An 11,253-nucleotide genomic window follows, 5' to 3' on the forward strand; every position below is an offset into this window, starting at 1 on the left:
TCTGGGACCAAAATAAAGCAGATTCCCTCTACTGAGGTGCTGGGCAGGGCTCACTGCCACATCACTGTGCTTTGAGAAGAAGGAAGGAAGCTATTTGGCACTTTAGAAATAGAGGAGTGTGCAGAACTGGAGATGCCCTAGAAGGTAACAAAACTGCCAAGGAGAGACCATTTGGTACTACTCCCCTGGGAGAAGGGAAGCGGGAAAAATTATATGAGTACAAGAGCAGGAGGAGTCCACTCCAGTGGCAGGTGCTGGAATTGAAATGGGCTAAACCCAATAGGACACTGACTCTGGGCCCATGTTCTCCTCTTACGCTTACCCCATAGCAGCATGGTTCTACCTCTAGCTTTCCTAGTGTCAGTCTGTCCCTATCCATAGTCCCTGACCAGTCAGTGTCCTCTGATCATCTCTCTAATGACTTAACTGTCTTGTTTCTTGGGCCAGCCTTTGCCACTGCCTGTGGGGAGCAACTCGGACTAGACTAAGTTACTGGAATTAAGACTTATTCTATGCATCTGCTCTCCAACAATATGGCGCTGGGAGAGGAGTAAACAGCTTCTACGCAGCTGTCTCTCGCCAACTTGAGTGATGACCTGCAGGAGCTGATTCTGCTCCTGATTGGAGGAGAGCAGCGTACTCGGCATGTGGGTAGCAGAGTTGGGATTGGTGGAAGAGGACTATAAAGGAGGAGAGAGACAACATGCACCAGGGACATCTATCTGAAGGAACACCTGAGCAGCCCCCGAGAGAGCCGGCCGGCGGTGTGCCGCTTCCCCGCGGAAGTGGGGAAAGTGGCAGGGGGAACCGCCCTTCCACGGAGGTGGAAGGGACGGTAGCCAACCCAGGAAGAACCAGCAGCAAACCCGGGGAGGGCCGAGCAGACAAAAGAACAACGCAGGGTCCTGTGTCGTTCCTCTGCGAAGAGGGGGAGCGACAACTGCCTTCTCATTGGTCGAGATAATTCCAAAGCCTCCATCCCTACCTCTCAGAGAACTCTGTGGTCCTTAGTACCTCCCTTCCCCATTCCTTTTCCCCCCACATACTTGGGGGAGGGGAGGAAGGGAGGGCAGCGACACCTGCTAATCAACCTCCCCTGCCCCTCTCTTGATGTGTCCTAGATTTGAGTGAGGGGCAGGTCAGTGAGCAGAGCAAAGCCTGCTAGGAGCAGAATGACCTTGAGGACCCTCTGCTCAGAAGTGGCCAGCTCCTGAGGCAAGATTCCCAGTAAGGTGATATAGGGGAAGGTGCCCACTGCCATGCCCTCTAGCACAGACTGGGCCAGCTGGTGCAAGGTTCTGCCAACTCTGCCAGAGCTGCACCCAGCCCAGTGCCTAGAGGTGTCATGCTTGAGAAGAGGATCCCACAGCCAGCCATGACCTTTACTCGCAGGTGGCTCTGCAGCAGCCATAGAGACAGGCTAACAGCCAGGATACCCTTGTGGAGCAGCAAAGCCAGATAGAGCTCCATGGCCCGAGCCTGGTCCTGCTGCAGCCCCACTGCTAGCCCCTCAAACACTGAGTGCAGGGCCAGAGAGAAGACCAGTACACAGGCACGCAGGGCTGAGGGGCTGCCGGGGCTCCATGTGCCTGTGGGATGCCTGGACCATCTTGCCAATGCTGTGGCCCACCATGCACTGTTCCCAGCAGAGCCCTTGTTTCCTCCCGTGGTGGTAGCCCCAACTGCTCCTTGTAAGCCAGGGTGATCTGTTCCATCACGAGGACCAGGAAGAATGTCATGGCTAAGATGGACTCTTGTAGGAGAAACTGGAGTGTCATGTGCAAGGCTGCCCAGGGCCTCATCTATCACAGCTACGTAGTCAGGCAGCAGGTCCAGGAGACAGGTGGCCAAAAACACCCCACCCAAGCAGCTCACTAGGCTCAGGGCTTTCTGGAGGGAACCTGAGGCTTCATGGCTGGCTCCAGGCTGCCACAGCATGCAGAGGGGCACCAGGCTTCAGAGGAGGGTGAGCACCAGCAGCAGCACCAGGGCCTCCAGCCCCCCGGGCACTGGGGCTCCAAAGCCACAGCCTCTAAGCACCACACCAGGGGCTCTGGCTCTCCCCAGGGCCCCATGGCAGTTGTGGTTCCAGCAACTCTCCGACCTCACCAGGGTCTCACTACCGTTGCTCTTTTAATTGATATATTTAGATAATATGCATTTAATGTTATTTATATCATTAGATTAATATTTTCCATAATTATAATCATTTTCTGTTGTAGTTCTTGTTTTTCTAAAGTCTTATTTTTTGGTTAATGGGAAGACAGAGACAGAGAAAGATCTTCCATCTGCTGGTTCACTCCCCAAATTTCTCAAATAGCCATGGCTAGGCCAGGAAAGTTAGGTGACAGGAACTCTGGGTTCCCAACCAGTGTGGAAGAACCCAAGTATTTGAGCCATCACCTGCTGTCTTTCAGGGTGTGCGTTAACAGGAACTTGAATCAGAAACTGTGTAACCAGACTCAGTCCAGTCATTTCAGTATGGGATATGATCATCACAGTGCGCATCTTAACTACTTATTTTAAACTAACATAACAAACCCCAACCCCAATTCTTGTTTTTTAAATCATTTCTGTCTTCTGCTTTTATCTTTAAAACGATTTCTGTTTATTTTATTTGAAGAGTAAGAGAGACACACAGAGAGAGACGGATCTATGATCTGCAGGTTATTCCCCAAATGCCTGCAATAGTTTGGGCTGGTCCTGGCCAAGCCAGGATTTCAGTCTGGATCTCAGATTGAGTTGACAGGGATCAAAGTACTTGAGCCATCTCCTGCTTCCCACAGAGGGTGGGTTAGCAGGAAGCTGGAATTGGGAGTGGAGCCAGGACTCAAACACAAGCACTCCAATATGGGATGAGGGTATTTCAAGTACCCTGTTAATAACTATGCCATGCCTACCCCTCTCTTATTTTAATTGAGCTTCCTATAAGATGCCATTTTATCTCCTCCATTAAGGTATCATGGGTATGGGTTTCCTAAATTTTTGTTTTGATAATTTCCCTTGAGTATACAATACATATTTCTAACTGATTTAAAGTCACCTTCAAATAATAATGTATTATTTCTTGGGCAATAAAGGTAAAATGTTCTCGATTCCTTTGCCCTATCCTTTATATAGTTTATTTTTTTAAAAAAAGATTTATTTATTTATTTGAAAGAGAGAGAGAGAGAGAGAGAGAGACACACACACACACACACACACACACACACACACATACACACAGAGAGATAGAGAGATCTTCCATCTGCTGATTGACTACCCAAATCGCTGCAATGGCCAGAGCTGGGCAGATCCAAAGCCAGAAACCAGGAACTTCTACTGGGTCTCCCATGTGGGTTCTGGATCCCAAGCACATGGAACATCGTCTGCTACTTTCCCAGGTGCATTAGCAGGGAGCTGGATCAGAAATGGAGCAGCTGGGACTTGAACAGTGCCCATATGGGATGCTGGCTCTGCAGGCAACAGCCTAACCTACTACACCACAGGGCCAGCTCCTAGATAATTTCTTTTAGCTGTTAGAAGCTGTAATGACCCAGTAAAATGTTAATATTGTCATTTTGAATAAAAGTTTATTTATTAGATCTTATGGGAATAAAGCAAATATTTTATAGTACTGTCATTTAGTTCTTTTTTTTTATAAGATTTGTTTATTTATTTGAAAGAGTAACAGAGAGAGCTCTTCCACCTGCTGGTTTACATCCTAGATGGCTACAATGGCCAGAGCAGGGCCAGACCAAAGCCAGGATCCAGAAGCTTCATTTGGGTCTCCCATGTGGACGCAAGGGCCCAAGGGCTTGGGTCATCTTCTACTGCTTTCCTAGGTCATAGTAGAGAGCTGGATTGGAAATGGAGCAGCTGGGACTTGAACTGGGCCTGCTAAGCCACAGCACCAGTCTCTCATTTAGCTCTTTAAAAACATTACTTTATGTGACCAGACATCTTTTTCTTGAATGAATTCCTTTTTTGGTTATTTATTTGAGAAACATAGGGACAGACAGAGACCTCCTTTCCACTGTTTTACTCCCCAAATGCTCACAGCTTCCATGTCAAGGACAAGACAGAAGCTGGGAGCTGGAAACTCGATACAGGTTTTCCCTGTGGGTTTCATGAGCTGAGTCACTTGAGCCATCACTGCTGCTTCCCAGGGTCTACATTAAGAGGAAGCCGGAGTCATGAGCCATATCCATATCCAGGGATTGAACCCACATACTCCAGTGAAGGACACAGACTTCTGTACTGTTAGGCTACGTCCCACCCCCATTCTGTGTTTTAACTGTGAGACACAGATACAAAATTGAACACCCTGCCTGTAATTCGACAGCAGTATTAACAATGAATAAAATAGTATAAGGACCCTTCCATGTGGCTTCAAGGTTAGTTTTACATTAGTGGCATTTCATAATACCAGATTGCCTAGTTGTCACTCAGGTAAGGACTGATCAAAAAATTCAAGGGGAGATCTGGCAATCTGGCACAGCAGGTCAAGCCACCACCTGCAATGCCAGTATCACACATGGGCACCATTTCGAGTCCTGGCTGCTCCATTTCTGGTTCAGATACCTGATAATGTGTCTGGGAAAGCAGCAGTTGATGCTCCAAATACTTGGGCCTCTGCACACCTGTGGGAGACCCAGATAAGGTTCTTTGCTTTAGTCTGGCCCAGCCCCTGCTCTTGCAAACATTTGGGGAATGAACCAGTTGATGGACTATCTCTTTCTCTCTGTCTCTCCCTCTCTCTCTTTACCTCTGCCTTTCAAATAAGTAAATAAATCTTTTTAAAGAAACCAGAAAAAGATTTTAAGGTGGGGGTACCTACATCGTGGCACAGCAATTTAAGCCACTGCTGAGACACTGGCATTCCATTTGAGTCCTGCCTGCTCCACTTCCAATCCACCTGCCTGCTAATGCATCTTGGAAAGTAGTAGAAGATGGCCCAGGTGCTTGAGTCCCTGCCAGCCACATGGAAGGACCAGATGAAAATCCAGGTTCCTGTTTTTGGTAGGGCCCTGCGCTGGCCACCTAGAGTTGTTGATAAGAAGACTGTGTATTTGATTAATCCCCAAAAGTGCTGGAGGACACAGGCTCCTGACTGTTTTTTATGTTATTATATCTAGGATTGTTTCCTAATTTCTTTTTTTTAATTTATTTATTTGAACACCAGAGTTACAGAGAAGCAGAGGCAGAGAGAGAGAGAGAGAGAGAGAGAGAGAGAGAGAGAGAGAGAGAAAGGTATCTTCCATCTGTTGGTTCACTCCCCAGATGGCTGCAATGGCTAGAGCTGCACCGATCTGGAGCCAGGAGCCTCCTCTGGGTCTCCCACATGGGTGCAGGGGCCCAAGGACTTGGACCATTTTTGACTGCTTTCCCAGGCCATAGCAGAGAGCTGGACAGGAAGTGGAGCAATCAGGTCTCGAACCAGTGCCTGTATGGGATGCCAGTACTGCAGGCAGTGGCTTTACCTGCTCCACCGCATCACTGCCCCCTCCTAATTTCTGTTTTAGATAGTTCATTGTTATTGTATTGAGATGCTTCTATTTTTTAAAATCTTATTTAAGCAGTTTTTAATTAACATATACTACTTGTACTGCTTGTATGCAGTGCAATTATTTTTTAAATTTATTTTATTTATTTGAAAGTCAGATGTAAACAGAAAGAGGGAGAGACAGAGAAATCTGCTATCCACTGGTTCACTCCCTGAACAGACACAGTGGCCAGGTTGAAACCAGAAGCCGAGTGTTCCATCTTGGTTTCCCACATATGTAGCAGAGACCAAAGTATTTGGAAATCTGCTGCTGTTTTCCCAGACACATTAGCAGAGAGGTGGCTCAGAAGTGAATCAGCTGGGCTTCAAACTGGCACTCATAGGCAGTGGCCTGACCCATTGTGCCATAATGCCAGTGACAGTGCAGTATTTGAACAAATAATAATATAATAATATAATATAATATAATAATAATAATAATATAAGCTGATTAGGTCTTTCCATTTTCTTTTCTTTTGTGTTTTGAGCCTGCCAGCTCCTCTCCTCCAGTTCTTTAAATACCACAAAATATGGGGCTTTACCCACCATGCCACAGTGCCAGCCCCTCCATTCCTTTTTTTAAATGTCTGAATGATATTCTCTTGTCAGTTCTTTTTTAAAATTTTTTTGACAGGCAGAGTGGACAGCGAGAGAGAGAGACAGAGAGAAAGGTCTTCCCTTTGCCATTGGTTCACCCTCCAATGGCCACTGCGGCCGGTGTGCTGTGGCTGGTGCAATGCTCTGATCTGAAGCCAGGAGCCAGGTGCTTCTCCTGGTCTCCCATGCAGGTGCAGGACCCAAGCACTTGGGCCATCCTCCGCTGCACTCCCTTTCTGCACATAGCAGAGAGCTGGCCTGGAAGAGGGACAACCGGGACAGAATCCAGTGCCCTGACCGGGACTAGAACCCGGTGTGCCAGCGCCACAGGCGGAGGATTAGCCTATTGAGCCATGGCACCAGCCCTCTTATCAGTTCTTTCATTAATAGACACCTAGATGGATTCCGTATCATGGTAGTGTGACTTGCATTACAGTGGGAGAAAGACTATGCTCTGATATGCTGATTTCATTTTCTTCTGAAATATTTAGTCAGGAGTAAGATAGCTGTGCCATATGGAGGTAATTTTATTTATTTTAGAGTGACCATTCTTTTCTCCATATTGCCTATGTTAATTTGCATTTCCACCCACAGTGTATAAAATTCATTTCCATATCCTCAGCATTTAAAAAAACTTTTGGGGGGTAAGATGATTTTTTAAAAAGATGTATTTATTTACATTAAAAGGCAGAGTTACAGAGATGCAGAGGTCTTTCATTCTTTAGTTTGCTCCACAGATGGCTGCAATGGCTGGAGCTGGGCTGATCCAAAGCCAGGAGCCAGGAGTCCCCTCCAGTCTACCATGCAGTTGCAGGGGCCCAAGGGTGTGGGTCATCCTCTACTGCTTTCCCAGGCCATAGCAGAGAGCTGGATAGGAAGTGGAGCAGCCAGGACTGGAACTGGCACCCCATGGGATGCCAGAACTGCAGGCAGAGGCTTTATTTTCCCCCAAGATTTACTTGCTGGGGCCAGTGTTGTGGCACTACCTGCAGCACTGGCATCCCATATGAGTGCCGGTTCGAGTCCCGGCTGCTCCACTTCTGATCCAGCTCTCTGCTATGGCCTGGGAAAGCAGTGGAAGATGGCCCAAGTCTTTGGGCCCCTGTGCACATGTGGGAGACCCAGAAGACTCTTTTGGCTTCAGATCAGCTCAGCTCTGGCCGTTATAGCCATTTGGGGAGTGAACCAGCAGAATGGAAGACCTCTGTCTCTGGCTTTACATCTCTCTGTAACTCTGTTTTTCAAATAAATAAAATAAATCTTTAAAAAATATTTATTTATTTGAAAGTCAGAGTTACTCAGAAAAGGAGAGGCAGAGAGAGAGAGAGAGATCTTCCATCCACTGGTTCACTCTAATTGGCTGCACTGGCCAGAGCTGGGCCTATCCAAAGCTAGGAGCCAGGAGCTTCTTCCGGGTCTTCTACACAGTTGCAGGGGCCCAAGCATTTGGGCCATCTTCGACTGCTTTTGCAGACCATAGCAGAGAGTTAGATCAGAAGCGGAGCAGCCAGGACTCGAACCGGTGCCCATATGGGATTGTGGCACTGCAGGCAGTAGCTTTACCTGCTACACCACAGTGCCAGCCCTATGTGCTGGCTTTACTTGATACTCCACAGTGCTGGCCCTAATATTATGTTTTGACTTGTGTTTATTTAATGGCTAATGACATAGATCATTTTCTCACATGTTCTTACCATCTATATTTATTTTTCTGGGAAATATCTATGCAGATCCCTGCCCATTTCTTTTCTGCATGAAATTCTGGCCTCAAAGAGTTTGGGAAGACTCCCTGCATTTCAACTTTTTGGAATAGCTTGAGAGGGATCGTGCTATTTCATTTTTAAAATCTGGTGGAGCGCTGGCACCGCAGCTCACTAGGGTAATCCTCCACCTGTGGTGCTGGCACCCCGGGTTCTAGTCCCAGTTGCTCCTCTTCCAGTCCAGCTCTCTGCTGTGGCCTGGGAAGGCAGTGGACAATGGCCCAAATGCTTGGGCCCTGCACCCACATGGGAGACCAGGAAGAAGCACCTGGCTCCTGGCTTTGGATCAGTGTAGCTCCAGCCATTGTGGCCATTTGGGGGGGTGAACCAACGGAAGGAAGACCTTTCTCTCTGTCTCTCTCTGTCTAACTCTGCCTGTCCAAAAAAAAAAAAAAAAAAAAAAAACCACACCTGGTAGAGATTGGTAGTAAAGCCATCTGGTGCTGACCTTTAATATGTTTGGAGACTTTGATTCCTGTTACTCATTATTGACCCATTCATGTGTTCTCTGCCTTTGTGGTTCAGTTTTGATAAGCTATATGTATCCAGAAATTAACCATTTCTTTTAGGTTTTCAGTTTGCTAGTGTAGTAGTTCTTTTCTTTTTAATTTATTTTATTTACTTGAAACATAGAGTTACAGAGAGAGGCAGAGACAGAGAGAGAGGTCTTCCATCCACTTGTACACTCCCCAGATGGCTGTAAAGGCTGGAGTTGTGCTGATCTGAAGCCAGGAGCTTTTTCTGGGTCTCCCACATGGGTGCAGGAGCCCAAGGACTTGGGTCATCTGCTGCTGATCTCCCAGGCCATAGCAGAGAGCCATATCAGAAGAGGAGCAGCTGGGACTAGAACCAGTGTCCATATGGGATGCTGGGCTTCAGGCCAGGGCATTATCCCACTGCGCCACAGTGCTGGCCCAGTGTGGTAGTTTTTAATAGTCTCTAGTGATCTATTGTATTTGTGTGATAATATCTTCTTTTTCTCTTTTTTTCCCTTTGAATCTATTCCTTGTTTTCTTAGTGCTCCTAAAGAATTATTTTGCTTTCTAAAGAACCAACTGTTGATTTTATTGATTTTTAAAGTTGCTTAAGATTATTTCTTACTTCTGCTCTGATCTTTATTAACTTTTTTCTACTGCCATTTGTTCTGGATCATTCTTATTTTCTAGGTCCCTGTGACGAGTTGCTTATTTCTAGGTCCCTGTGACTAGGTTGCTTATTTGATAATTTTCAGTTTTTGATGTTTGGCACCTGAAGCCATACTTTTAGTTTCTTTTTTCTTTTGGCATTCCTTCACCATTTATTCATTTTTAAAAAGAGATAGTGGCTATTAATACCTCTGAGCACTTACTTTGAGACTTTTTATAAACAATTAACCATTTTTCCCACAACTAAATCCTATACATACTTTTTTACAACTTCCTTGTTTCTTTTAATATTTTTTTAAAAAATTTATTTAATGTATGTAAATTTCATGTATTTCCTATATGCAGATTTGGGAACATAGTGATACTTCCCACCCCACACTCCCTCCCACCAATGCTCTCACTCTTCTTCCTTCTCCCTCTCCCATGCACATTCTTAATTTTTACAGAGATCTACTTTCAGTTAATTTATATTGATAAGATTTACCTCAACTGTTGTTCCTCAACAGTTGAAACAAGGGCTGTAAACAATCATCAAACCTCAAAGTATCAATTTCACTACTATAGATTACCTTATAGGTACTCTATTAGTTACCACAGATCAGGGAAAACATATGGTATTTGTCTTTTTGGGACTGGCTTATATCACTAAGTATAATGGTTTCCAGATGTATCCATTTGGATGCAAATGACTCTTCTGTGTAGTGTTCCATAGTATATAGTACCATAATTTCTTTATCCAGCCTTCAGTTGATGGGCATCTGAGTTGATTTCATATCATAAATTGAGTTGCAATGAACATGGGGGTACAGAAAACCCTTTAATATGCTAATTTCATTTCCTTTGGGTAAATTTCCAGGAGCAGATGACTGGGTCTTAAGATTTCTGAGGTACCTCCAATACTGTCTTCCACAGTGGCTGTACAAGAAGAGTGGATTAGAGTACCTTTTCCCCCACATCCTCACCAGCATTTATTGTTTGTTGGTTTCTTATGACAGCCATGTTAACTAGGGTGTGGTGAAGCCTCATTTTGGTTTTGATTTGCATTTTTGTTGGCCATTTGAATTTCCTCTTTTGAAAAATGCCCTCAGGGCCATTACTGTGACACAGCAGATAAATCTACAGCCTGCAGTGTGTGCTTCCCATATGGGTGCCAGTTTGAGTCCCAGCTGTTCCACCTCCAATCCGTCTCTCTGCTGTGGCCTGGGAAGGCAGTAGAAGATGGCCCAAGTCCTTGGGCCCCTGCACCCACATGGGAGACCTGGAAGAAGCTCCTGGGTCCTGGCTTCAGATTGGCATAGCTCTGGCCATTGTGGCCAATTGGGGAGTGAACCAGTGATGGAAGACTCTCTCTCTCTCTCTCTCTCTCTCTCTCTCTCTCTGCCTCTCCTTCTCTCTCTGTGTAAATCTGACTTTCAAATAAATAAATAAATCTTAAAAAGAAAAAAGTCTTTTCCCATTTCTTAACTGGATTGTTTTGTTGTTGAGTTTGTGAGCTCCTTATAGAGTCTGGCTATTAATCCTTTATTGGTTGGATAGATTGCAAATATTTTCTCCCATTCTGTTGATTGACTCTTCAGTTTGCTGAGTGTTCCTATTGCAGTGCAGAAGCATCTCAGCTTGATGCAATCCCATTTGTTAATTTTGGCTTTGATTGCCTGTGTTTCTGGTGTCTTTTCTAAAGAAGTCTTTGCCTGTGGCAATGTCGTGCAGAGTTCCCCAGTGTCCTCTAGTAATTTTATTGCATCAGGTCATAGATTTAGGTCTTTGGTTCATTTTGAGTAAATTTTTGTGTAAGGTATAAGGAAGGGGTATTGTTTCATATTTCTGCACAGGGAGAACCAATGAGTTCTTTGGCTTTATTTCTTGCAGGACTTATCTTCCTCTTCCCCATGCTTTAAAAATATTTATTTATATAAATGTTTATGTATTTTTGTTTGTATATTATGTATATTTATGTATTTATTTGAAATGCACTGTGCAGAAGGCAAGATCTTCCATCCAGTGGTCTGTTTCTCAAATAGGTAGGCCAGAAAGATAGAACTTCATGTGAGTCTCCCACACAGGTGGCTGTGCCCTAAGTACTTACTCCATCTGCCCCCTTCCCAGGCACATTGGAAGGGAGCTGGTTTGGAAGCCAAACAATCATGACTCAAACTATTACTCTGATATTTGATACCAGCATTGCTAGCAGCAGCTTAGCCTGTTATACCACAATGTCTATCTTTCT

At 45.3% G+C, this 11,253-nt stretch overlaps 1 pseudogene; it reads right to left on the reverse strand.

The window, feature by feature from the left end:
- Positions 1-458: 458 nt before the first annotated feature.
- LOC149121365 (zinc transporter ZIP1 pseudogene) lies at positions 459-2,075 on the reverse strand (annotated as a pseudogene).
- Between the last annotated feature and the right edge of the window lie 9,178 nt (positions 2,076-11,253).

This window comes from Oryctolagus cuniculus, chromosome 17, assembly GCF_051225735.1.
Source record: "Oryctolagus cuniculus isolate XC-2025 breed Fujian yellow rabbit chromosome 17, ASM5122573v1, whole genome shotgun sequence".
Lineage (NCBI taxonomy): Eukaryota > Metazoa > Chordata > Mammalia > Lagomorpha > Leporidae > Oryctolagus > Oryctolagus cuniculus.